The sequence below is a fragment of the Pseudophryne corroboree genome, unplaced genomic scaffold (assembly GCF_028390025.1).
Source record: "Pseudophryne corroboree isolate aPseCor3 unplaced genomic scaffold, aPseCor3.hap2 scaffold_429, whole genome shotgun sequence".
Classification (NCBI taxonomy): domain Eukaryota; kingdom Metazoa; phylum Chordata; class Amphibia; order Anura; family Myobatrachidae; genus Pseudophryne; species Pseudophryne corroboree.
Window position 1 is genome coordinate 394768 of NW_026970061.1, and position 27496 is coordinate 422263.

At 48.0% G+C, this 27496-nt stretch overlaps 9 non-coding genes and 1 pseudogene across 9 annotated transcripts; 2 read left to right on the forward strand and 8 right to left on the reverse strand.

The window, feature by feature from the left end:
• Positions 1–230: 230 nt before the first annotated feature.
• On the forward strand, positions 231–347 carry LOC135026001 (U5 spliceosomal RNA). Its single transcript, XR_010222671.1, has one exon. It is a non-coding gene; the product is annotated as a U5 spliceosomal RNA (small nuclear RNA).
• A 286-nt stretch (positions 348–633) lies between these two features.
• LOC135025979 (U5 spliceosomal RNA) lies at positions 634–749 on the forward strand. Its single transcript, XR_010222650.1, has one exon. It is a non-coding gene; the product is annotated as a U5 spliceosomal RNA (small nuclear RNA).
• A 6629-nt stretch (positions 750–7378) lies between these two features.
• Positions 7379–7542, reverse strand: LOC135026016 (U1 spliceosomal RNA). The gene has a single exon (XR_010222685.1). It is a non-coding gene; the product is annotated as a U1 spliceosomal RNA (small nuclear RNA).
• Positions 7543–8213: 671 nt separating this feature from the next.
• Positions 8214–8376, reverse strand: LOC135025968 (U1 spliceosomal RNA). Its single transcript, XR_010222645.1, has one exon. It is a non-coding gene; the product is annotated as a U1 spliceosomal RNA (small nuclear RNA).
• Positions 8377–8528: 152 nt separating this feature from the next.
• Positions 8529–8692, reverse strand: LOC135026011 (U1 spliceosomal RNA). Its single transcript, XR_010222681.1, has one exon. It is a non-coding gene; the product is annotated as a U1 spliceosomal RNA (small nuclear RNA).
• Positions 8693–9661: 969 nt separating this feature from the next.
• LOC135026005 (U1 spliceosomal RNA) lies at positions 9662–9825 on the reverse strand. Its single transcript, XR_010222675.1, has one exon. It is a non-coding gene; the product is annotated as a U1 spliceosomal RNA (small nuclear RNA).
• Positions 9826–10499: 674 nt separating this feature from the next.
• Positions 10500–10662, reverse strand: LOC135025965 (U1 spliceosomal RNA). The gene has a single exon (XR_010222642.1). It is a non-coding gene; the product is annotated as a U1 spliceosomal RNA (small nuclear RNA).
• Positions 10663–10814: 152 nt separating this feature from the next.
• On the reverse strand, positions 10815–10978 carry LOC135026021 (U1 spliceosomal RNA). The gene has a single exon (XR_010222690.1). It is a non-coding gene; the product is annotated as a U1 spliceosomal RNA (small nuclear RNA).
• A 692-nt stretch (positions 10979–11670) lies between these two features.
• On the reverse strand, positions 11671–11812 carry LOC135025905 (U1 spliceosomal RNA; annotated as a pseudogene).
• A 152-nt stretch (positions 11813–11964) lies between these two features.
• Positions 11965–12128, reverse strand: LOC135025918 (U1 spliceosomal RNA). The gene has a single exon (XR_010222601.1). It is a non-coding gene; the product is annotated as a U1 spliceosomal RNA (small nuclear RNA).
• Between the last annotated feature and the right edge of the window lie 15368 nt (positions 12129–27496).

A 27496-nucleotide genomic window follows, 5' to 3' on the forward strand; every position in this document is an offset into this window, starting at 1 on the left:
AAAAATTTCGCAGTGGGAGGGATTTGCATAAGGATGACAGCTGGATTTGGCACTACGGGGAACTGACTCTCAACTATTTTGTTGATCCCCCTTAGATCCTGCACTAGCCGGTAACCCCTCCCCCCACTCTTTTTCACAGGGAAGATGGGACTATTGGCAGTGCTGGACGTTCTTACCAGAATACCCTGTTGTAGCAAGCGCTCTATTACGCGACAGGTGGAATCTTGGTCATGCTCTGGTTTCTCTTCAGAATGAACAAATCTTTCGCCTTTTATTAAAGATTATCCGTGGAGAGGAGCAAAACTGAGTTTTATCTCAATTTTTGCATGCCCCATATTATTGGGGTTTCTTTTATCAGTTTAAAGACAGAACGAGTGAGCTTTCTTGTTGGCTTTAATGTAAGTTTATTTGTATAACAATGACAGTAAATGTCTGTTTCTTTTCAAGCAGAACTTTCTTGACCATACTAATTGCTTGAAAGATCTGGGAGCACATGGAAAAGAGTACAAACCATGCTTATAGCAAGGGGAAGCCTGGTGAGAAATCTGCTTTCTTTCTTTCATATTGGGTGCTCACTTTGAGCTGAATGAGGACTGCTGGCATGGCACTCAGGCGACAGGTGGAATCTTGGTCATGCTCTGGTTTCTCTTCAGAACGAACAAATCTTTCGCCTTTTACTAAAGATTTCCGTGGAGAGGAGCAAAACTGAGTTTTATCTAAATTTTTGCATGCCCCATATTATTGGGGTTTCTTTTATCTGTTTAAAGACAGAACGAGTGTGCTTTCTTGTTAGCTTTAATGTAAGTTGCCATAGATGCAGTGAAACACGCGTGTAGGGCACGGCGTGTCCTCGTGTATTTGACTCATGTGAAATGTTATAAAACAAAAATATATGATTATGATGTTAGCTGTTAGTCTCCACTAATAGGGAATAGAAGCTGAGCTATAAGAAAGGAATACACTAGATATGATGTCACTTAGCAATTACAATGTCTAAAGTGCATACAGATAGCTACTAATAACTCTTGATAAGAAAGTATATCAGTGTGGGTATATTTATATGATGGGATATTGGGACTAGTGAATATATATCACTCCTGCTGTCCAGATTGGCAATAACCAGACAATTATGATAAGAGTAGAGATGTCACATGGGCTGCTATAGATATTAATTTAATGCTGTATGTGTCATTTGTTACAAATGGATACATTTTCTATGAGTCAGCCTAGCAGCTGCATGTTCTAACAGAACACTATCCTCACACAGAATCTGCTAACCTTGAGATAACTAAATGACAGTGTGTAACAGTCTCTTTACTATAAGACTGTTACAAAGTAATATATATATTTGAAGTCAGTCTAGCAGCTGTGTGTTCCAGCAGTTTATAAGACAAAGAAAATCTCCTATTGTGGAATCTAGACACATGGGACTGCTGGCCTGTGTCATACTATTTCTATGTAATACCAGTAACATGTATATAACTGTTACATAATTGTTACAAATGGATAAATCTTTGAGTCAGCCTAGCAGCTGCATGTCCTAACAGGACACCATAAATCCTTTACAGTGTAACAAATTGATTGGTAACACTTAAAGGCTGGAGAGCAGTTATATGCCTTACTAGCATACTCAATATACCACATTATTACACCAGTTACCACGATTATTGACAGCGCATTTGATATATTATATTACCCTCACACTGAGTCTGTTTACCTTTAGATAACTAAGTGACCGAATATGTAACAGTTTCTCTATCATAAGACTGTTACAAAGTGAGATAGATATATTTGGAAGTCAGTCAAACAGCTGTGTGTTTCAGCGGTTTATAAGAAAATTCCTCATTGTGGAATCTGGACCACTAAGGGTTATTATATATATAGCACATGGAATTGCCACATCTCCCTATATGATAATTTCATTACACTGTAACATAATAAGAATTAACTCTTTAACAGTGTAAATAGAGAGTAATGAATCTCTGACACATGGAATATATTATTTCTTAGATGAATTGGATAAACCATTATGACAGACACTTTGCTTCCTAATAAGAATTGAGGTGGCTATACCTCTAAGGAAAGCATTATTGCCTACGCCTAGATCAGATTAAATAAGATCTGGCTGAATATATGAAGGAAGGTTGCTATTTATATGAGAATTGGAATTGCTATATTCCTTAAGGCAACCCCACCGATTGATATATGTTGTCAATTAAGTATATCTGAACGGCTATATCTGGACCAGATTTAATAAGATCTGGCTGATTATATGAAGGAGGGCTGCTATTTATATTGGAATTGCCATATTCCTTAAGGCAACCGCACCTGTTGGTATATCTCGCCAATTAACTATATCTAAACAGCTAAATTAAAGGTATTCATCATTTTTTTAGTTTGGATATTAATAAATATGATCTTTCCATGATGCATAGAGATTTCCCTATCAAGTGATTCCTTATCCGATATAGAAAGCTATCCCCCTATGGTATTGAATTTAGGAATATAGTCTTAGGGGACACAGAGAAATAAGTGATCCCCATCTACCTAAGCACCCCACAAATTGGAGGTTAGCTTACCGGTTATACTCAATCACCCCCACAAATTCGCCAATGGGGATGGCTTCCCGGGAGGTAACCCCTATTGAGTGAAGGGAGTATATAGGATACGACCCAGTGGTACCTGACGACATAGATACTAACAGCTATTTAATAACATTACGCTAGAAAGTGATTATTAGCAACATATATATCTATATAAACAACCCCGCCAGGGTTGTGCCTTCAAAAATAATCACACATGGACACGCTTTTTAAACCTTTTTTTCACATCTCTTTATTCTTCTTATGCACATGTATGTTAGTTCTGTGATTTTAACCTTTATGTTTCACTGCAGTTTGGGATAATAATATTAATATTTATCCAATTTTAATACATACTTAATAAAGGTTATATTTTATGATTCATTCATTCTGTCCAGTGCGTCAACAGTGCAGATTTCTTCTTGTTTTTTCTCCCAAATTCTATAACAATGACAGTAAATGTTGTTACTTTTCAAACAGAACTTTCTTGACCATGCTACTTGCTTGAAAGATCTGGGAGCACATGGAAAACAGTACAAACCATGCAGTATCACAAGAGCCTTTATTTGATCTTTCATGAAGATAGAGCAGAATTGAGGACACGTCAACAATTTCTGCCGAAGGTGGTTCATCTTTCCACATGGTGCCTTTGGCCACTGACACCTTCGTTGAGTCAAAGTCTCTGGCTGTGGTCAGAACTTTGAAAATTTATGTCACCAGAACGGTTCAGATTAGGAAAACAGAGGCTCTGTTTGTCCTGTATGCTCCCAACAGGATTGGGTGTCCTGCTTCCATGTAGACCATTATGCGCTGGATCTGTGGTAAGATTCAGCATGCTCATTCCACGGCAGGATTGCCGTTACTGAAATAGGTGAAGACCCATTCTACTAGAAAGGTGGGTTCATCCTGGGCAGCTGGTCGGGGAGTCTCGGCATTGCAATTTTGCCGAGCAGCTATTTAGTAAACACTTTTGCTAAGTTTTACAAGTTTGATACCTTGGCTGATGATAACCTCAAGTTGGGTCATTCGGTGCTGCAGAGTCGTACGCACTCTCCCACCCGTTCAAGAGCTTTGGTATAACCCCATGGTTCTTAATGTGACCCCAGCATCCTCTAGGTCGTATGAGAAAATAGGATTTTAATACCTACCGGTAAATCCTTTTCTCTTAGTCCGTAGAGGATGCTGGGCACCCGTCCCAGTCCATACTGTGTCTGCAGTTATTACTTGTGGTTATACACATGTTGTGTTATGGTTCTGGTCAGCTTTTTGCTGCAATTGTTCATGCCGTTGGCTTGTGTTCTGTTGAATGCCACGTTCTGCGGCATGCTTAAGGTGTGAGCTGGTAAGATGCTCACCTTAGTTTAACAATAAATCCTTTCCTCGAAATGTCCGTCTCCCTGGGCTCAGTTCCTATAACTGGAGTCTGGAGGAGGGGCATAGAGGGAGGAGCCAGTTCACACCCTTTGAAAGTCTTAAAGTGCCCATGTCTCTTGCGGATCCCGTCTATACCCCATGGTTCTTAATGTGACCCCAGCATCCTCTACGGACTAAGAGAAAAGGATGCCCTTGCGCACTATCCTGACTTCTCCTCCCGTCTGCTTACTTTGTGCCTTCCAACGCACAATGCGAACTACAGGTGGTGCTGCAGGGCCCACACCCTTTTACTTGCCTTACAGAACAGCTCTGGAGCTGTTACAGTGCCCAGCTGCTGCAAGAAATCAGCTTGAATGCTTCAGGGGATGGGGCATGGCCAACATGAGCCCCACACCAAAGGAGGGTGGGGGTGTTTAATGCGAACTAGGGGTCATCCAAGCACCGCAAAAGGCCGCCATGCCCTGCATGCCCCTTTTCTCTTTTCATATGCAGATGAGGGTTCCAGCCAACTTTGGTCCACTGCTTGGATGACATCACCGTATGCAAATCCGTCTTCTGCAGACCTTCCCCCTGGAATGCTTGTACTAGTTGTTGCATATGGTTTGATATTTGATGGTGCTTCAATATTAGGCAGCCTTCCACCCTCCCATGTTCATCTGAACAGATGTGGTCTCCCTGCAGTTGTTGTCCCCAGACGAGAGTTCCCTTGTGCGTCCTCAGTTGAATCTCCTTAACTTGACGGGGGAGGGGCTGCCCGAGCAGCCACCCTCCCCAGCCCTATCCCAACTCTTACTTATTTTGCATATGAGATCTCTTGATCATGAAGATTGTTCTCACAGGGTGAGGTTCATCCATTATATTTTAAAATAGGAAGGTACAAATTACATATTTGAATTGCATCTATGTGCTGGATTCAAATGTCCCCCCCCCCCCTTCCTTTCTCAATTGTGCCCGTCAGCAGCTATTCTAAGGTTGCTGCCAATGGGTGTGACACATTAATTTCTTCTGTGGGGTACACTGGACTCCACAAGGATTCACATTGGGGTGTAGAGTAGGATCTTGATCTGAGGCACCAACCGGCTCAAAGCTTTTGACTGTTCCCAAGATGCTCAGTGCATTCTCCTCTATAACCCCGCTTCCATGAACAGGGAGCTCAGTTTGTAGTTGGTGCCTTCAGTAGCAGGCCTCTTAACAGGGGCCTGCCTCAAGCAGCCTATTCTTAGCTATTAATTTTGACAAGAAAAGAAGAACTTGTTTTATGAGAATCTACAAGGGCTGCAGCAGGCTAGGTCTAATAGACATCTTTACTGCAGCTTCATCACTCCCAGCGGCGCTGTATACTCCCGTGCCCTGGTTGCTGGGTCACTGCAGCGGAGGCTCCAGTTTCTTCCTAAGGTCAGTCACACACACACCGCCCTTCCGGATCACGAGGCCGCTGATGAAGGGGAGCGTGGCCGTAGGGGGTGGACCGTGTGCGCACTGGCGTGGACACTGATTACTGGGCAGCCGCTCCACTAGCCACCAGGTACAGTTAAGGAGCACAGGTCTGGGAGTTTTACTCCTATATTAACCCAATTTTGTACTGCCCGCAGCGCATTGTGATAGGTAATAGGGCCTGATTCAGGTTGGATTGCAATCACAATAAGCGATCCAACTGCAAAAATTGCTAAGAGCATACGCATGTGCCTGCATTTTCTGCGGCACCCCGCAGAGAATGCGATCGCCTCTGCCTGTCAATCGGGGCGGGGGGGGGGGAGAGGGGGGTCAGCAACACTCCATTTCCAAGTCAGGGATGGAGCGGTGCGGGGGCAAGGCTTCAAAATGGGGTCTGCAACGGAGGAGACACAGGGGGCGTGGTCACAGCGGCTGTATGACATCACATTCAGCCGCTGTGATCACAAAAATGGTGGCGGCTTCCTGCGCGCACATACAGTCTGCACCAGCAGGAGGCTACACCATTTTATATGATCACGCTGAACTGCAGTGCGACTGCAATTACAGCATGGTCAAGAATGGAGGCGTCATGCTCGGTGGCCATGCACTGTCACTGTGCAGGAGCCAGCACCGCACACACACTAGTCCCCGGGTGCAGCCCCCAACCCCCGGGACACCCGGAGCAACAAAATGTAGATTCAGGCCACCAGGCCACGCCCCTACCTATGAAACCATGCCTCCTTTTTACCATTGCACTGCTTATCTGCACGCACTGCATTACAATCTCCCTCGCCACCTCTCTGGGTGTCACCAGTGATAGTGACACCTCTGCCATGCTTGTAGCAGCTGGTCCTAAGATCTACGCCTCAAGCCCTGAGTGTTTGCCCTTGTGACTTGTTGATCATCATAGCGAAGCAGATGCTTACAGAAAACTGCAGGGGCTTAGATTGAAAATAAAAAAATTGATGGGTATAAGGTAGAGAGGAGCGGGTTCGGTTCTCCGAGAACCGAATTCCCGACGAACTCCACGTGGTTTACACTGGTCCGAGGCAGGCTCGGTTGTTCCCGCCTGACTCGGAAAACCTGAACAAGGGAAAATGTCATCATCCCGCTGTCGGATTCTCGCGAGATTCGGATTCCATATAAAGAGCTGCGCGTTGCCGCCATTTTTACTCGTGCATTGAAGAGAGAGCGGAGAGGACGTGGCTATGTTCTCTCAGTGGAAATCTCAATATCAGTGCTCAGTATCAGTGGTTACTTATTGCTGCTCAGTAATACTAGTAGTGTGTCTCTCCTGCTCAGTGTCAGTTCTCAGTAGTATCCTCATCAGTGCTCAGTATCACTGCTCATTGTCTTGTGCTGCATTGTGGTGCTCAGCATACTACAGTACATTACTAATAGTCCAGTGCTGCATCTTGCTGCTCAGTGTCAGTTCTAGTATCCTCATCAGTGCTCACTATCACTGCTCATTACATTGTGGTGTTCTGTATACTACAGTAACATAGTAATATAGTAACATATAGTAACATAGTTTTTGAGGTTGAATAGAGGCAAATTGCCCATCGTGTTCAACCTGTTTTAAGTTGTGATGATTCTACATACTTGCTGAATAATGTTTTATGACTAGTTAACTACTATAACTCATGTTACCCCCGGATTAACCATGTTGATATTTTAAGTATTATAACCTTGGATAGCTTTTTCATTCAGAAATGTATCCATTCCTTTTTTAAATCCAATTACAGAGTCCGCCATTACCACCTTCCCTGGCAGGGAATTCCACATCCTGATTGCCCTAACAGTGAAGATCATAGTATCTCACCTGGCAGGTAAGTAGGAGTTGGGCTAGAGCTGTGGAGGATTGCTGCTCGGGCACCCCCTGTCAAGTGAAGGAGATCCAACTGAGGCAGCACAAGGGAACTCTCGAAAGAAGAACAAGGCTAGAGGAAGATCTGAGACAAAGAAATCTGACTTTTACCAGAGCTGACCAGAGGAAAGCACAAACACAGTCCCCCACTACCACAAATAATGCAGTCGAGTTTCCCACATTTGGGGAAATCACAGGGGTCAGCATACCCAGAGTGCAATGAATGAACCTCACCCTGGGAGAACAATCTTCATGACCATGGTATCTCCTATGCAAAATAAGTATGATTTGGGATAGGGCTGGGGAGGGCCGCTGCTCAGGCACATCTCTGTCAAGTAAAGGAGATTCAACTGAGGCAACACAAGGGAACTCTCATCTGGGGACAACAACTGCAGGGAGAACACATATTTTCAGATGAACATGGGAGGGCAGAAGGCTGCCTAATACTGAAGCACCCCCAAACAACAAACCAAATGCAACTACTAGTGCAAGCATTCCTGGGGGAAGGCCTGCAGCAGATGGATTTGCATATGGTGATGTCATCCAAGCAGTGGGTCAAAGTTGGCTTCAACCCTCGTCTGCATATGAAAATAAAAATGGGGTGTGCAGGGCATGGCGGCCTTTTGCGGCGCTTGGATGACCCCTAGTTCGCATTAAACACCTCCACCTTCCTTCGGTGTGGGGCTCATGTTGGCTATGCCCCAGCCCCTGAAGCATTCAAGCTGATTTCTTGCAGCAGCTGGGCACTGTAACAGCTCCAGAGCTGCTCTGTAAAGCAAGTAAAAGGGTGTGGGCCCTGCAGCACTACCTGTAGTTTGCATTGTGCTTTGGAAGGCACAAAGTAAGCAGACGGGAGAAGTCAGGATAGTGCACAAGGGCATAGAAGGGAGCGGCTCAAGAAAAGAGAAGTGGAAACAGACAGCAAACTAGGCTGGAGAGAGACCTGAGACAAAGAGATCTGAATTATACGAGAGCCGACCAGAGGAAACACAAATTATGTAATCAAGTGTCCCACATTTGGGGAAATCGTAGGAGCAGCACACCCAGAGTGCATTGGGTGAGCCTTGCCCTGGGAGAAGCACCTTCCTGATCATAGTATCTCACCTGGCAGGTAAGTAGGAGTTGGGCTAGAGCTGGGGAGGGTCGCTGTTCGGGCACCCCCCTGTCAAGTGAAGGAGCTCCAACTGAGGCAGCACAAGGAAACTCTCGAAAAAAGAACAAGGCTAGAGGAAGATCTGAGACAAAGAAATCTGACTTTTACCAGAGCTGACCAGAGGAAAGCACAAACACAGTCCCCCACTACCACAAATAATGCAGTCGAGTTTCCCACATTTGGGGAAATCACAGGGGTCAGCATACCCAGAATGCAATGAATGAACCTCACCCTGGGAGAACAATCTTCATGACAATGGTATCTCCTATGCAAAATAAGTATGATTTGGGATAGGGCTGGGGAGGGCCGCTGCTCAGGCACATCTCTGTCAAGTAAAGGAGATTCAACTGAGGCAGCACAAGGGAACTCTCATCTGGGGACAACAACTGCAGGGAGAACACATATTTTCAGATGAACATGGGAGAGCAGAAGGCTGCCTAATACTGAAGCACCCCCAAACAACAAACCAAATGCAACAACTAGTACAAGCATTCCTGGGAAAAGGTCTGCAGAAGACGGATTTGCATACGGTGATGTCATCCAAGCAGTGGGCCAAAGTTGGCTGGAACCCTCATCTGCATATGAAAAGAGAAAAGGGGTATGCAGGGCATGGCGGCCTTTTGCGGCGCTTGGATGACCCTTAGTTCGCATTAAACACCTCCACCCTCCGTCGGTGTGGGGCTCATGTTGGCTATGCCCCAGCCCCTGAAGCATTCAAGCTGATTTCTTGCAGCAGCTGGGCACTGTAACAGCTCCAGAGCTGCTCTGAAAGGCAAGTAAAAGGGTGTGGGCCCTGCAGCACTACCTGTAGTTTGCATTGTGCGTTGGAAGGCACAAAGTAAGCAGACAGGAGAAGTCAGGAGAGTGCACAAGGGCATAGAAGGCAGCGGCTCAAGAAAAGAGAAGTGGAAACAGACAGCAAACTAGGCTGGAGAGAGACCTGAGACAAAGAGATCTGAATTATACGAGAGCCGACCAGGGGAAACACAAATTATGCAGTCAAGTTTCCCACATTTGGGGAAATCAGAGTGCAATGGGTGAGCCTTGCCCTGGGAGAAGCACCTTCATGATCATAGTATCTCACCTGGCAGGTAAGTAGGAGTTGGGCTAGAGCTGGGGAGGGTCGCTGCTCGGGCACCCCCCTGTCAAGTGAAAGAGATCCAACTGAGGCAGCACAAGGGAACTCTCGAAAGAAGAACAAGGCTAGAGGAAGATCTGAGACAAATAAATCTGACTTTTACCAGAGCTGACCAGAGGAAAGCACAAACACAGTCCCCCACTACCACAAATAATGCAGTCGAGTTTCCCACATTTGGGGAAATCACAGGGGTCAGCATACCCAGAATACAATGAATGAACCTCACCCTGGGAGAACAATCTTCATGACCATGGTATCTCCTATGCAAAATAAGTATGATTTGGGATAGGGCTGGGGAGGGCCGCTGCTCAGGCACATCTCTGTCAAGTAAAGGAGATTCAACTGAGGCAGCACAAGGGAACTCTCATCTGGGGACAACAACTGCAGGGAGAACACATATTTTCAGATGAACATGGGAGGGCAGAAGGCTGCTTAATACTGAAGCACCCCCAAACAACAAACCAAATGCAACAACTAGTGCAAGCATTCCTGGGGGAAGGCCTGCAGCAGATGGATTTGCATACGGTGATGTCATCCAAGCAGTGGGTCAAAGTTGGCTTCAACCCTCGTCTGCATATGAAAAGAGAAAAGGGGCGTGCAGGGCATGGCGGCCTTTTGCGGCGCTTGGATGACCCCTAGTTCACATTAAACACCTCCACCCTCCTTCGGTGTGGGGCTCATGTTGGCTATGCCCCAGCCCCTGAAGCATTCAAGCTGATTTCTTGCAGCAGCTGGGCACTGTAACAGCTCCAGAGCTGCTCTGTACGGCAAGTAAAAGGGTGTGGGCCCTGCAGCACTACCTGTAGTTTGCATTGTGCATTGGAAGGCACAAAGTAAGCAGACAGGAGGAGAAGTCAGGATAGTGCACAAGGGTATAAAAGGGAGGGGCTCATGAAAAAAGAAGTGGAAACAGACAGCAAACTAGGCTGGAGAGAGACCTGAGACAAAGAGATCTGAATTATACAAGAGCTGACCAGGGGAAACACAAATTATGCAGTCAAGCTTCCCACATTTGGGGAAATCGCAGGGGCACCACACCCAGAGTGCAATGGGTGAGCCTTGCCCTGGGAGAAGCACCTTCATGATCAAAGTATCTCACCTGGCAGGTAAGTAGGAGTTGGGCTAGAGCTGAGGAGGGTCGCTGCTCTGGCACCCCCCTGTCAAGTGAAAGAGATCCAACTGAGGCAGCACAAGGGAACTCTCGAAAGAAGAACAAGGCTAGAGGAAGATCTGAGACAAATAAATCTGACTTTTACCAGAGCTGTCCAGAGGAAAGCACAAACACAGTCCCCCACTACCACAAATAATGCAGTCGAGTTTCCCACATTTGGGGAAATCACAGGGGTCAGCATACCCAGAATGCAATGAATGAACCTCACCCTGGGAGAACAATCTTCATGACCATGGTATCGCCTATGCAAAATAAGTATGATTTTGTATAGGGCTGGGGAGGGCCGCTGCTCAGGCACATCTCTGTCAAGTAAAGGAGATTCAACTGAGGCAGCACAAGGGAACTCTCATCTGGGGACAACAACTGCAGGGAGAACACATATTTCCAGATAAACATGGGAGGGCAGAAGGCTGCCTAATACTGAAGCACCCCCAAACAACAAACCAAATGCAACAACTAGTACAAGCATTCCTGGGGGAAGGCCTGCAGCAGATGGATTTGCATATGGTGATGTCATCCAAGCAGTGGGTCAAAGTTGGCTTCAACCCTCGTCTGCATATGAAAAGAGAAAAGGGGCGTGCAGGGCATGGCGGCCTTTTGCGGCGCTTGGATGACCCCTAGTTCGCATTAAACACCTCCACCCTCCTTTGGTGTGGGGCTCATGTTGGCTCTGCCCCAGCCCCTGAAGCATTCAAGCTGATTTCTTGCAGCAGCTGGGCACTGTAACAGCTCCAGAGCTGCTCTGAACGGCAAGTAAAAGGGTGTGGGCCCTGCAGCACTACCTGTAGTTTGCATTGTGCATTGGAAGGCACAAAGTAAGCAGACGGGAGAAGTCAGGATAGTGCGCAAGGGCATAGAAGGGAGCGGCTCAAGAAAAGAGAAGTTGAAACAGACAGCAAACTAGGATGGAGAGAGACCTGAGACAAAGAGATCTGAATTATATGAGAGCCGACCAGGGGAAACACAAATTATGCAGTCAAGTTTCCCACATTTGGGGAAATCGCAGGAGCAGCACACCCAGAGTGCAATGGGTGAGCCTTGCCCTGGGAGAAGCACCTACATGATCATAGTATCTCACCTGCCAGGTAAGTAGAAGTTGGGCTAGAGCTGGGGAGGGTCGCTGCTCGGGTACCCCCCTGTCAAGTGAAGGAGATCCAACTGAGGCAGCACAAGGGAACTCTCGAAAGAAGAACAAGGCTAGAGGAAGATCTGAGACAAATAAATCTGACTTTTACCAGAGCTGACCAGAGGAAAGCACAAACACAGTCCCCCACTACCACAAATAATGCAGTCGAGTTTCCCACATTTGGGGAAATCACAGGGGTCAGCATACCCAGAATGCAATGAATGAACCTCACCCTGGGAGAACAATCTTCATGACCATGGTATCTCCTATGCAAAATAAGTATGATTTGGGATAGGGCTGGGGAGGGCCGCTGCTCAGGCACATCTCTGTCAAGTAAAGGAGATTCAACTGAGGCAGCACAAGGGAACTCTCATCTGGGGACAACAACTGCAGGGAGAACACAAATTTTCAGATGAACATGGGAGGGCAGAAGGCTGCCTAATAATGAAGCACCCCCAAACAACAAACCAAATGCAACAACTAGTGCAAGCATTCCTGGGGGAAGGCCTGCAGCAGATGGATTTGCATACGGTGATGTCATCCAAGCAGTGGGTCAAACAACAAACCAAATGCAACAACTAGTGCAAGCATTCCTGGGGGAAGGCCTGCAGCAGATGGATTTGCATACGGTGATGTCATCCAAGCAGTGGGTCAAAGTTGGCTTCAACCCTCGTCTGCATATGAAAAGAGAAAAGAGGCGTGTAGGGCATGGCGGCCTTTTGCGGCGCTTGGATGACCCCTAGTTCGCATTAAACACCTCCACCCTCCTTCGGTGTGGGGCTCATGTTGGCTATGCCCCAGCCCCTGAAGCATTCAAGCTGATTTCTTGCAGCAGCTGGGCACTGTAACAGCTCCAGAGCTGCTCTGTACGGCAAGTAAAAGGGTGTGGGCCCTGCAGCACTACCTGTAGTTTGCATTGTGCATTGGAAGGCACAAAGTAAGCAGGCAAGGTCCAGAGAACAGTTAGAGGTCGGAGTAGCACTATCTCAAGTAGTACTACGACAGCACGGATGGATTCTAAATATTCCAAAATCGCAGCTGATTCCGACGACACGTCTGCTGTTCCTAGGGATGATTCTGGACACAGTACAGAAAAAGGTGTTTCTCCCGGAGGAGAAAGCCAAGGAGTTATCCGACATAGTCAGGAACCTCCTAAGACCAGGCCAAGTGTCAGTACAATGCACAATGGTCCTGGGAAAGATGGTGGCTTCTTACGAAGCGATTCCATTCGGCAGATTCCATGCAAGAACTTTTCAGTGGGATCTGCTGGACAAATGGTCCGGATCGCATCTTCAAATGCATCAGCGGATAACCCTGTCTCCAAGGACAAGGATGTCTCTCCTGTGGTGGTTACAGAGTGCTCATCTCCTAGAGGGCCGCAGATTCGGCATTCAGGATTGGGTCCTGGTGACCACGGATGCCAGCCTGAGAGGCTGGGGAGCAGTCACACAGGGAAGAAATTTCCTGGGCTTGTGGTCAAGCATGGAAACGTCACTTCACATAAATATCCTGGAACTAAGGGCCATTTACAATGCCCTAAGTCAGGCAAGACCTCTGCTTCAGGGTCAGCCGGTGTTGATCCAGTCGGACAACATCACGGCAGTCGCCCACGTAAACAGACAGGGCGGCACAAGAAGCAGGAGGGCAATGATGGAAGTGGCAAGGATTCTTCGCTGGGCGGAGAATCATGTGATAGCACTGTCAGCAGTGTTCATTCCGGGAGTGGACAACTGGGAAGCAGACTTCCTCAGCAGACACGATCTTCACCCGGGGGAGTGGGGACTTCACCCAGAAGTCTTCCACATGATTGTGAACCGTTGGGAAAAACCAAAGGGTGGACATGATGGCGTCCCGCCTCAACAAAAAGCTGGACAGATATTGCGCCAGGTCAAGGGACCCTCAGGCAATAGCTGTGGACTCTCTGGTAACACCGTGGGTGTACCAGTCAGTGTATGTGTTCCCTCCTCTTCCTCTCATACCAAAAGTACTGAGAATCATAAGAAGGAGAGGAGTAAAGACTATACTCGTGGCTCCGGATTGGCCAAGAAGGACTTGGTACCCGGAAATTCAAGAGATGCTCACGGAAGACCCGTGGCCTCTACCTCTAAGAAAGGACCTGCTCCAGCAGGGACCATGTCTGTTCCAAGACTTACCGCGGCTGCGTTTGACGGCATGGCGGTTGAACGCCGGATCCTGAAGGAAAAAGGCATTCCGGATGAAGTCATCCCTACCCTGATCAAAGCCAGGAAGGATGTAACCATACAACATTATCACCGTATTTGGCGTAAATATGTTGCGTGGTGCGAGGCCAGGAAGGCCCCTACAGAGGAATTTCAACTGGGTCGTTTCCTGCATTTCCTGCAAACAGGACTGTCTATGGGCCTCAAATTAGGGTCCATTAAGGTTCAAATTTCGGCCCTGTCAATATTCTTCCAAAAAGAACTGGCTTCTGTTCCTGAAGTTCAGACGTTTGTCAAGGGAGTACTGCATATACAGCCTCCTTTTGTGCCTCCAGTGGCACCTTGGGATCTCAATGTAGTTTTGGGATTCCTAAAATCACATTGGTTTGAACCACTCACCACTGTGGACTTAAAATATCTCACATGGAAAGTGGTAATGCTGTTAGCCCTGGCTTCAGCCAGGCGTGTCTCAGAATTGACCAAAACAAAAAACTGCAACAAACGAGCGCCTAATCATCAAAATAAAAAGTGAAAACCAATACGTGTTTCATAGAATTAAATAATCACAATTTTATGTTCCTGATAGTCTGCGCTTGCCGGAATACTATGTGTAGTATTGTGGTGATAGCATAGAAAAAGAACAAACGGCTGCGCTGAATATCAGGAACGAAACATGATGTACAGAGAGCCAACGTAAAAAATAACAATGTTTATTAATAAAACATATAAAAAGATTAATTGTCAAATAACCGGTGAAAAATATATACAAATATATATAAGAACAGTCACTAGACGTGAACTAGTGGTATATTGTAATGACTCAGCTTATTGGGGTGAAAAGTTCCGTGATTCACTTGTTAGATAGTTGATAAATACCAGGTGTGTTGGTAGGATCCTAATGAATAAAAAAGTCCCTCAGTTGAAATTGATATTCAATACCTTTCCAAAATGGGCTGGTAAGAGCCGAGCGTCCTCGGCTTCAATGTCCTGCAATGCCCATATACGCTGTGCAGCGGAAAGGAATGGACCGTCTCTCTCACAACCCGGTCGTGGCGGCGTGTGCGCTGAAGCCGCTGATGTCGGATGCTGTAGAAGGAGGGTGCAGCGGGGACCAAGGAACACCTGGAAGATTTCACCTGAGCTGAGTGTGGATAGGGGCGGGTCCTGACGCGTTTCGTCACGTTCACGTGACTTTCTCAAAGGTAGAATGTTCTTATATATATTTATATATATTTTTCACCGGTTATTTGACAATTAATCTTTTTATATGTTTTATTAATAAACATTGTTATTTTTTACGTTGGCTCTCTGTACATCGCGTCTCAGAATTGGCGGCTTTATCCTATAAAAGCCCTTACCTAATTTTTCATATGTGGTGCCTGCGGCTACTAGGGACTTGGAGGATTCCAAGTTGCTGGACGTAGTCAGGGCCCTGAAAATGTATGTTTCCAGGACGGCTGGAGTCAGAAAATCTGATTCGCTGTTTATCCTGTATGCACCCAGCAAGCTGGGTGCTCCTGCTTCTAAGCAGACGATTGCTCGTTGGATTTGTAGTACAATTCAGCTTGCACATTCTGTGGCAGGCCTGCCACAGCCAAAATCTGTAAAAGCCCATTCCACACGGAAAGTGGGCTCATCTTGGGCGGCTGCCCGAGGGGTCTCGGCTTTACAACTTTGCCGAGCAGCTACTTGGTCAGGGGAAAACATGTTTGCTAAATTCTACAAATTTGATACCCTGGCTGAGGAGGACCTGGAGTTCTCTCATTCGGTGCTGCAGAGTCATCCGCACTCTCCCACCCGGTTGGGAGCTTTGGTATAATCCCCATGGTCCTTTCGGAGTCCCCAGCATCCACTAGGACGTTAGAGAAAATAAGAATTTACTTACCGATAATTCTATTTCTCATAGTCCATAGTGGATGCTGGGCGCCCATCCCAAGTGCGGATTGTCTGCATTACTTGTACATAGTTATTGTTACAAAAATCGGGTTATTGTTGTTGTGAGCCATCTTTTCAGAGGCTCCTTCTGTTATCATGCTGTTAACTGGGTTCAGATCACAAGTTGTACGGTGTGATTGGTGTGGCTGGTATGAGTCTTACCCGGGATTCAAAATCCTTCCTTATTGTGTACGCTCGTCCGGGCACAGTATCCTAACTGAGGCTTGGAGGAGGGTCATAGGGGGAGGAGCCAGTGCACACCAGCTAGTCCTAAAGCTTTTACTTTGTGCCCAGTCTCCTGCGGAGCCGCTATTCCCCATGGTCCTTTCGGAGTCCCCAGCATCCACTACGGACTATGAGAAATAGAATTATCGGTAAGTAAATTCTTATTTTCTGGACTGTGTCCAGGATCATCCTTAGGAATAGAAGACGTGTCGTCGGAATCAGCTGCGATTTTGGAATATTAAGAATCCAACCGTGCTGCCGCAACACTACTTGAGATAGTGCTACCCCGACTACCAACTGTTCCCTGGATCTTGCCCTTATCCGGAGATCGTCCAAGTAAGGGATAATTAAAACTCCCTTCCTTCGAAGGAGTATCATCATTTCGGCCATTACTTTGGTAAAGACCCGGGGTGCCGTGGACAAACCAAACGGCAGCGTCTGAAACTGATAGTGACAGTTCTGTACCACAAACCTGAGGTACCCTTGGTGAGAAGGGTAATTTGGGACATGGAGATAAGCATCCTTGATGTCCAGAGACACCATATAATCCCCTTCTTCCCGGTTTGCCATCACCGCTCTGAGTGACTCCATCTTGAATTTGAACCTTTGTATGTAAGTGTTCAAGGATTTCAGATTTAAATTAGGTCTCACCGAGCCGTCCGGCTTCGGTACCACAAACAGCGTGGAATAATACCCCTTTCCCTGTTGTAGGAGGGGTACCTTGATTATCACCTGCTGGGAATACAGCTTGTGAATGGCTTCCCATACCGCCTCCCTGTCGGAGGGAGACGTCGGTAAAGCAGACTTTAGGAAAACGGCGAAGGGGAGACGTCTCGAATTCCAATTTGTACCCCTGAGATACCACCTGAAGGATCCAGGGGTCCACCTGTGAGTGAGCCCACTGCACGCTGAAATTTATGAGACGGGCCCCCACCGTTTCTGTTCCTGGGAACTGGCTGTTTGCTGCAGCCTTTTTCCTCTCCCTCTGCCACGGGGCAGAAATGAGGAGCCTTTTGCCCGCTTGCCCTTATGGGGCCCAAAGGACTGCGCCTGATAATACGGCGTCTTCTTATGTTGAGAGGCTACCTGGGGTAAAAATGTGGATTTCCCAGCCGTTGCCGTGGCCACCAGGTCTGTTAGACCTACCCCAAATAACTCCTCCCTTTTATAAGGCGATACTTCCATATGCCTTTTGGAATCAGCATCACCTGACCACTGTCTTGTCCATAACCCTCTTCTGGCAGAAATGGACAGCGCACTTACTCTTGATGCCAGTCGGCAAATATCCCTCTGTGCATCACGCATATATAGAAAGCATCTTTTAAATGCTCTATAGTCAGTAATATACTGTCCCTATCTAGGGTATCAATATTGTCAGTCAGGGAATCCGACCAAGCCATCCCAGCACTGCACATCCAGGCTGAGGCGATTGCTGGTCGCAGTATCACACCCGTGTGAGTGTATATACATTTTAGGATATTTTACTGCTTTCTGTCAGCAGGTTCCTTAAGGGCGGCCGTATCCGGGGACGGTAGTGCCACCTGTTTAGACAAGCGTGTGAGCGCTTTATTCACCCTAGGGGGTGTTTCCCAATGTGCCCTATCCTCTGGCGGGAAGGGGTATGATGCTAATAACTTTTTAGGAATTAACAGTTTTTATCGGGGGAAACCCACGCATCATCACACACTTCATTTAATTCCTCAGATGCAGGAAAAACTACAGGCAGTTTTTTCTCACCCAACATAATACCCTTTTTAGTGGTACTGGTATTATCAGAAATGTGTAAAAACATTTTCCATAGCCTCAATCATGTAACGTGTGGCCCTACTGGAAGTCACATTCGTCTCTTAATCGTCGACACTGGAATCAGTATCCGTGTCGGCGTCTGTATCTGCCATCTGCGGTAACGGGCGTTTTAGAGCCCCTGATGGCTTTTGAGACACCTGGACAGGCACAGGCTGAGTAGCCGGCTGTCTCATGTCATCAATCTTTTGTAAAGAGCTGACACTGTCACGTAATTCCTTCCATAAGCTCAGCCACTCAGGTGTCGACTCCCTAGGGGGTGACAACTCCATTACAGGCAATTGCTCCGCCTCCACACCATTTTCCTCCTCATACATGTCGACACAATCGTACCGACACACACACACACAGGGAATGCTCTGATAGAGGACAGGACCCCACTAGCCCTTTGGGGAGACAGAGGGAGAGTATGCCAGCACACACCAGAGCGCTATATATATATATATATATATACAGGGATAACCTTATATAAGTGTTTTTCCCCTTATAGCTGCTGTATTGTTATACTACGCCTAATTAGTGCCCCCCTCTCTTTTTTAACCCCTTTCTGTAGTGTAGTAACTGCAGGGGAGAGCCAGGGAGTTTCCCTCCAACGGAGCTGTGAGAGAAAATGGCGCCAGTGTGCTGAGGAGATAGGCTCCGCCCCCTTCTCGGCGGCCTTTTCTCCCGTTTTTCTGTGGAATCTGCCAGGGGTTAAAATTCATCCATATAGCCCTGGGGGCTATATGTGATGTATTTTCGCCAGCCAAGGTGTTTCTATTGCTGCTCAGGGTGCCCCCCCCTAGCGCCCTGCACCCTCAGTGACCGAAGTGTGAAGTGTGCTGAGGAGCAATGGCGCACAGCTGCAGTGCTGTGCGCTACCTTGGTGAAGACAGGATGTCTTCTGCCGCCGATTTTCCGGACCTCTTCTTGCTTCTGGCTCTGTAAGGGGGCCGGCGGCGCGGCTCTGGGACCGAGCTCCGAGGCTGGGCCTGTGTTCGGTCCCTCTGGAGCTAATGGTGTCCAGTAGCCTAAGAAGCCCAATCCACTCTGCACGCAGGTGAGTTCGCTTCTTCTCCCCTTAGTCCCTCGATGCAGTGAGCCTGTTGCCAGCAGGTCTCACTGAAAATAAAAAACCTAAAACTAAACTTTCACTAAGAAGCTCAGGAGAGCCCCTAGTGTGCACCCTTCTCGGCCGGGCACAAAAATCTAACTGAGGCTTGGAGGATTGTCATAGGGGGAGGAGCCAGTGCACACCAGGTAGTCCTAAAGCTTTACTTTTGTGCCCAGTATCCTGCGGAGCCGCTAATCCCCATGGTCCTTACGGAGTTCCCAGCATCCACTAGGACGTCAGAGAAACACTGATAGAGTACATTATATTTATGAATTAATTGCTTCCAGATTCTGCAGCAGCATCATCAGCACCACCAGTGTTACTCACAGTCACTTCACACTGACTGCTGCACAACACATCACTTAATTTCCGGGCCGCCCGCCACCTGGTGAAGAGACATGGGAGATGAAGGACCAGCAGTGCCACGTTGAGCGGAAGTATTGTGAATTAGTTACCCACACACTCCTTGTGACACCTGCTCCCCGTCTGCCCTCCCACCCGCCGCCTGCCGTCCGGAACCCGCACTGACAAGTAAGTCTCAGCAGAATGTGTCTGCCAGCAGCTCCCAGTCCCTCCTAGAGGAACACTGCCAGTGGTGTGGCGGCCGCGGCACACTAGGACTGAGAGACCGCAGCAGGAGGAAAGCACAGGTGGGCGGGAGGAGAGCATGGGCGGACATCACCACGTCACATTGCAAGGTGACGCCAGTCCCCCCAGTGAGGCCGCCGACGAATGCACTCAGCATAGTATTAGCAGCAGGCAGAGGGGGGTCGGGTGCAGCGGTGGTGGGAGGTACGGAAATGAGCTGCAGGCTAGGCTCCACCGATCACACAGTCAGCGATCACTGTGCTACAGCAAGCGTGGCGTGCAGCGGTGCTGGACATTAGGGAGTGCCTGTGCGCACCAGGCACCCCTTGTACGCACGCCTATGCGCTACCACCCCCCATATGCCACACTACATCACTATGCTACAGCCCTCCCATATGCTGCACTTCATAATTACACTATACCCCCCATACAACATACTACATCACCACACTACACTACTCACAATAAAATTAAAACATCCCAGTTCCTCATTCTTAATGAGCTCACGTGAGTTCTCTCCCCAACGGAGCTCCAGACCAAGTAACAATGAAGACACCAGCAGCGTGTAGGGGGCAGGCCTGGTCCACTTGTCAGGAGAGAGCAGTCACAGGAGGGTAAGAAGGGGGCGGGGCCTAGTCCTACAGACGGGAGAGAGCACAGACAGGAGAGAGCAAGGTACAGGGGTAGAAGGGGACGGAGCCTATTCTTACAGGCTTTCAAAATTCGACTTTAAAATTCGACATTTGACAAATTCGACTTTTCTGCAATGGTACAAATGCGGCAATTCGACAAAAGTATATTCAATTGAAGTTTGTAAATTCGACAACAGTGCTTTTAAACAGTAAATTCGTCATTTTCAATCCGCCACACTTTGCTGGCGGAATCTAATAAAAAAAATTTAAAAACATGTTTTTTTTTTGCAGTTTTTTTTTTTTGGTAATAGCATATCTATTTATATTAGAAGGGATTAGGTACTTGGTTTGTCTTTTTTGGAGGCACAAGTATTATTTATATATTTTTTAAAATATTATTTATTTTTTAAATGGAATGTGAAAAACCCGGAAAAAAAATTGCGTGGGTCCCCCCTCCAAAGCATAACCAGCCTCGGGCTCTTCGAGCCGGTCCTGGTTCTAAAAATCCGGGGGAAAAACGGACAGGGGATCCCCCGTATTTTTAAAACCAGCACCGGGCTCTGCGCCTGGTGCTGGTGCAAAAAATACGGGGGACAAAAAGAGTAGGGGTCCCCCGTATTTTTTACACCAGCATCGGGCTCCACTAGCTGGACAGATAATGCCACAGCCGGGGGTCACTTTTATACAGTGCCCTGCGGCCGTGGCATTAAATATCCAACTAGTCACCCCTGGCCGGGGTACCCTGGGGGAGTGGGGACCCCTTCAATCAAGGGGTCCCCCCCCCCAGCCACCTAAGGGCCAGGGGTGAAGCCCGAGGCTGTCCCCCCCATCCAAGGGCTGCGGATGGGAGGCTGATAGCCTTGAGAAAAGTTAAAGAATATTGTTTTTTCTAGTAGTACTACAAGTCCCAGCAAGCCTCCCCCGCAAGCTGGTACTTGGAGAACCACAAGTACCAGCATGCAGGAGAAAAACGGGCCCGCTGGTACCTGTAGTTCTACTGGGGAAAAAATACCCAAATAAAAACAGGACACAGACACCGTGAAAGTATAACTTTATTTCCCACCTGCCGACACACACATACTTACCTATGTTGACATGAAGCAGTCGGTCCTCTTCTCCAAGTAGAATCCACGGGTACCTGAAAATAAAAGATAATTATACTCACCTGATCCAGGTTCCAGATTAAATCCACGTACTTGGCAAAACAACAAACCGAACACCCGGACCAGACGGACTGAAAGGGGTCCCATGTTTACACATGGGATCCCTTTCCACGAATGCAGACATCCGAATCTCGCGAGAATCCGACAGCGGGATGATGACGTTCGTGCGCGCTCAGGCTAGCCGAGCAAGGCGGGAAGGTTCGAACCTGCCTCGGACCCGTGTAAAATGGGTGAAGTTCGGGGGGTTCGGATTCCGACTAACCGAACCCACTCATCACTAGTATGTACGTGAGTGTCAGGTGCCGTGCGCGTACATACGTGTCAGTGCCGTGCGTGTACGTACGTGTGTGTGTCAAGTGTCGTACGTGTACGTGTGTGTGTGTGTGTGTGTCAGGTGGCGCGTACCTACATGTGTGTATGTCAGGTGCTGTGCATGTGTGTACGTACAGGCGTGTGTCAGGTGCCGCGCGTGTACGTACGTGTGTGTGTGTGCCAGGAGCCGCGCGTGTACATGCGTGTGGGTGTCAGGAGCCGTGCGTATACGTACATACGTGTAGGTGTCAGGTGCCGTGCGTATACGTATATACGTGTGTGTGTCAGGAGCCGCGCGTGTTCGTACATGTGTGTGTGTGTGTGTCAGGAGCCACGCGTGTGTGTGTGTCAGGAGCCACGCGTGTTCGTACATGTGTGTCAGGTGCCGCTCGTGTATGTGTGTGTGTGTGTTAAATTCCGCGTGTGTACGTACGTATGTGTGTGCCTGGAGCCGCGCGTGTACATACATGTGTGTGTGTGTCAGGTGCTGTACGTGTATGTGTGTGTCTCAGGTGCTGCACGTGTATATGTGTGTATCTCAGGTGCTGCATTTGTATGCGTCAGCTGCCACGTGGGTGTCAGGTGTTGAGCGTGTATGTGTTTGTGTCGCATCTGTATGTGTGTGACTGTCAGGTGCTGCACGTGTATGTGTGTGTCAGGTGCTGCATGTATATATGTGTGTGTTAGGTGCTGTTCATGTATGTGGGAGTGGCAGGTGCTACATGTGTATATATGTGTGAGTGGCAGGTGCTGCGTGTGTATACGAGTGTGTGTGAGGTGCTGCGAGTGTATGTGTGTGTTAGGTGCTCTGAGTGTATATGATTGTGTGTCAGGTGCTGTGCGTGTGTGCGTTAAATGCCACATGTATGTATGTGTGTCAGGTGCTGCGTGTGTGTGTGGGTGTGTCAGGTGCTGCATGTCTGTGTGTGTGGGTGTGTCAGGTGCTGCATGTGTGTGTGTGTGTGTGTGTGTGTGTCTGTCAGGTGCTGCATGTGTGTGTCAGGTGCTGCATGTCTGCGTGTGTGTGTCAGGCGCTGCATGTCTGTGTCAGGTGCTGCGTGTGTGTGTGTCAGGTGCTGTGTGTGTGTGTGTGTCAGGTGCTGCGTATGTGTGTGTGTGTCAGGTGCTGCGTGTCTGTGTCAGGTGCTGCGTGTCTGCGTGTGTGTGTCAGGTGCTGCGTGTCTGCGTGTGTGTGTCAGGTGCTGCATGTCTGCGTGTGTGTGTCAGGTGCTGCGTGTGTGTGTGTGTGTGTCAGGTGCTGCGTGTCTGCGTGTGTGTGTCAGGTGCTGCGTGTCTGTGTGTGTGTGTCAGGCGCTGCATGTCTGTGTGTCAGGTGCTGCGTGTGTGTGTGTGTGTGTCAGGTGCTGTGTGTGTGTGTCAGGTGCTGCGTGCCGTGTGCGTGTGTCAGGTGCGTGAGTGTGCGTGTGTCAGGTGCGTGAGTGTGTGTGTGTCAGGTGTGTGAGTGTGTGTGTGTGTGTCAGGTGCGTGAGTGTGTGTGTCAGGTGCGTGAGTGTGTGTGTGTCAGGCGCTGCGTGTCTGTGTGTGTCAGGCGCTGCGTGTCTGTGTGTGTCAGGCGCTGCGTGTGAGTGTGTGCGTGTGTGTCAGGTCCGTGTGAGTGTCAGGTGCTGCGTCTGTGTGTGTGTGTCAGGTGCTGCGTGTGTGCGTGTGTGTCAGGCGCTGCGTGTGCGTGTGTCAGGCGCTGCAGGGAGGGCGGGGGGGGGGGGACACACAGCAGGGAGGGCGGGGGGAGAACGGACACACAGCAGAGAGGAGGAGGGGGGGTGGACAGACACAGCGGGAGGAGGGGGGGTGGCCTGACACAGCGGGAGGAGGGGTGGTGGCCGGACACAGCGGGAGGAGGGGGGGGTGGCCGGACACAGCGGGAGGGGGAGGGTGGCCGGACACAGCGGGAGGGGGGGGTGGACGGACACAGCGGGAGGGGGGGTGGCCGGACACAGCGGGAGGGGGGGGTGGCCGGACACAGCAGGAGGAGGGGAGGGTGGCCGGACACAGCGGGAGGAGGGGAGGGTGGCCGGACACAGCGGGAGGGGGGGGTGGCCAGACACAGCGGGAGTGGTGGGGGGTGGCCGGTCACAGCGGGAGGGGGGGGTGGCCGGACACAGCGGGAGGGGGGGGTGGACGGACACAGCGAGAGGGGGGGGGTGGCCGGACACAGCGGGAGGGGGGGGTGGCCGGACACAGCGGGAGGAGGGGAGGGTGGCCGGACACACAGCAGGGAGGGCACGGGGGGGAACACACTGCAGGGAGGAGGGGGGGACACACAGCAGGGAGGGCAAGGGGGGGGGGCGACGGACACACAGCAGGGGGGGGAGACGGACACACAGCAGGGAGGGCGAGAGGGGGAAGGGGGGGTGACTGGTGACCATAGAGACCTTGATAAATACCGCATACTGCAGGTAGGGAGGGCCGGACACAGCGGGAGGAGGAGGAGGGAGGAGTGGCCGGACACAGCTGCCCGAGACGCCTCCTACTGCCAGCCGCACCACAGACGCGGGGAGGAGACGCAGGCAGCCACCAGGGAAGGTCCGGCGGGCGGCCGGGCACACAGCGGGCAAGCGGGCGGGCGAGCGGGCGAGCGGCGGGCGGGCGGGCGGGAGGGGAGGGTGGCCGGGCGGGCGGGAAGGGAGGGTGGCCGGACACGCGGGGGAGAAGTGGAAGCTGGGTACACAGCGGTGGGCTGCCTGACAGAACTCACCCAGTGCTACGCAGCTCCGGCGATCTCCTCCCGCTTCATGGACCTCAATGAACTCACACGCCGGGAACCGCTGGCTGTCCTCCTGCAGCTCCACGTGACTCCTTCCCGCTCTGTCTCCTCGTGCCCAACTGCCAGAGCTACTCTCTGTACACCCCCTGCTGGCGGTCACTGCGCAGGCGCAACAAATTGAAATGCCCTATCTCTATAATGGGGCATATTTCTCTTAATTAAAAAAACCCTATAACTTTCTGAAAAACCACAACCCCAAAAGGCACTACACTGGGGCATACTCTATCTAGTAAAACAAACCCCAAGTCTTAATTCGTCCTCTATCCTGAGTTATGCCTTCCCAAAAAAATCTTCATTCACTCTATAGGAAAACGTTGTCAAAAAGCCACAGAGGGAGTGGCAGAAAAAAACTGACAGTTGGAACTTTAGCTTACTCCCAATTCCTCATTTTTTATTATTTTGCCCTGAAATTTGGCCTGCAGCAGCGGGTGACGATTCTACGCGTCCATGCCAAATTTCAGCTCAGTACGTCCTATCAGTTTTGAGGTGTAGCCCCTCAAACACCATGCCCCCATCTCAGAAGTTCCCTATGGGAGAATTCCGTTTGTTCGATTCAGCCTTAATATAAGGGCACGACGGTGCCCTTATAATTGAAAGTATTGTTTTCTTTCAAAAATCCACTTAATTTTCTTTACCCGATTATTAAAATGGTAATTGACAAAAACAAACTACATTGTCACCAGAAGAGCAATACAAAATGTACTAGTGATATATTAAAATCATCTTTCCAGCTTGAATTTCAATGATGCATTGGCGCAACGATTTTGTGAGAAACATCTTCACCCTTAAATAAAGATTTTCTTAATTCCTTACCTGTGTGCTAATTAGATATCACCTTGTTTTCACATTAAACAGACTTCCACATGAGAAAACAGCAAAGATGCAGTGGCGTTAATGTTTCCTGGTGTCAACCTGTATTATTTCCGTAGACATTGAAATGAGGATGCATCTTGCTGCCTTTCCAATGAAGCAAGTTTAATTTAGTAATAGGTGAAAAACCATCCCTACAAAGATGTTAATCAGATACTTGGCTTTGTGGACACTTTTCAGAGAACAAATTAGTTAGCATAAAAATAAAGCCAGAAAATGAAGAGCTGTTTAATCACTCAATTGGATTTTTTCTGCCAGCATTTTTCTTTTTCTCTGCAACCCACTGCTAAATTGTGCTTCCTAGCTGTTTTTTTATAAAATCACTGAATCAAATCTAACTCTGATTACATCAGAGAAGGCCAGGTACCCTACACCATAAGAGGGGGTTTGCAATTTTGACTTGTCTACTTAAATATCACCAAAATCTGATCACAAGGTCAATTACGTCCCTGGGTGGGATTGAACCACCAACCTTTTGATTAATAGCTGAACACACTAACCGATTGCGCCACAGAGACACTTTGCAAAAAGTATATACTGACAAAGACTAATAAGCATTCATCTAGAACGTTTCCTAGAAAAACTTTAAAAAGTCAATAATCTGGAGAGTGTTTGTAAGATGTTTCTTCCAGCAACCAATGAAGAAACACATTGGTACTTTCGCATGATGAGTGAGTGCTTCAGGATCTCTTGCACTTACATATGCAGCAGAGTACTGCAATGGAAGCATGCTGGGTCCATAACCCAGAGGTAGGCAGATTGAAACTATCCTTTGCTATATGCATTTTTTTGTTGTTCATTAAAGTAATCCAAAACTGGGATTGATATTTTAGCTTTTATTTTTACTTAAAGTACAATAACTTTTACCATTTTAATTTGTTTTAATAGTATATTGACAGTATTGTTTTCTTTCAAAAATCCACTTAATTTTCTTTACCCTATTATTAAAATGGTAATTGACAAAAACAAACTACATTGTCACCAGAAGGGCAATACAAAATGTACAAGTGATATATTAAAATCATCTTTCCAGCTTGAATTTCAATGATGCATTGGGGCAACGATTTTGTGAGAAACATCTTCACCCTTAAATAAAGATTTTCTTAATTCCTTACCTGTGTGCTAATTAGATATCACCTTGTTTTCACATTAAACAGACTTCCACATGAGAAAGCAGCAAGGATGCAGTGGCGTTAATGTTTCCTGGTGTCAACCTGTATTATTTCAGTAGATATTGAAATGAGGATGCATCTTGCTGCCTTTCCAATGAAGCAAGTTTAATTTAGTAATAGGTGAAAAACCATCCCTACAAATATGTTAATCAGATACTTGGCTTTGTGGACACTTTTCAGAGAACAAATTAGTTAGCATAAAAATAAAGCCAGAAAATGAAGAGCTGTTTAATCACTCAATTGGATTTTTCTGCCAGCATTTTTCTTTTTCTCTGCAACCCACTGCTAAATTGTGCTTCCTAGCTGTTTTTATAAAATCACTGAATCAAATCTAACTCTGATTACATCAGAGAAGGCCGGGTACCCTACACCATAACAGGGGGTTTGAAATTTTGACTTGTCTACTTAAAGATCACCAAAATCTGATAACAAGGTCAATTAAGTCCCTGGGTGGGATTGAACCACCAACCTTTTGGTTAATAGCCTTACACACTAACTGATTGCGCCACCGCGACACTTTGCAAAAGTACATACTGACAAAGGCTAATAAGCATTCATCTAGAACGATTCCTAGAAACATTTTAAAAAGTCAATAATGTGGAGAGTTTTTGTATGATGTTTCTTCCATCAACCAATGAAGAAACACATTGGTACTTTCCCATGATGAGTGAGTGCTTCAGGATCTCTTGCACTTACATGTGCAGCAGAGTACTGTAATGGAAGCATGCTGGGTCCATAACCCAGAGGTAGGCAGATTGAAACTATCCTCTGCTATATGCATGTTTTTTTTGTTAATTAAAGTAATCCAAAACTGGGATTGATATTTTTGCTCTTTTATTTTTACTTAAAGTACAATAACTTTTACCATTTTAATTTGTTTTAATAGTATATTG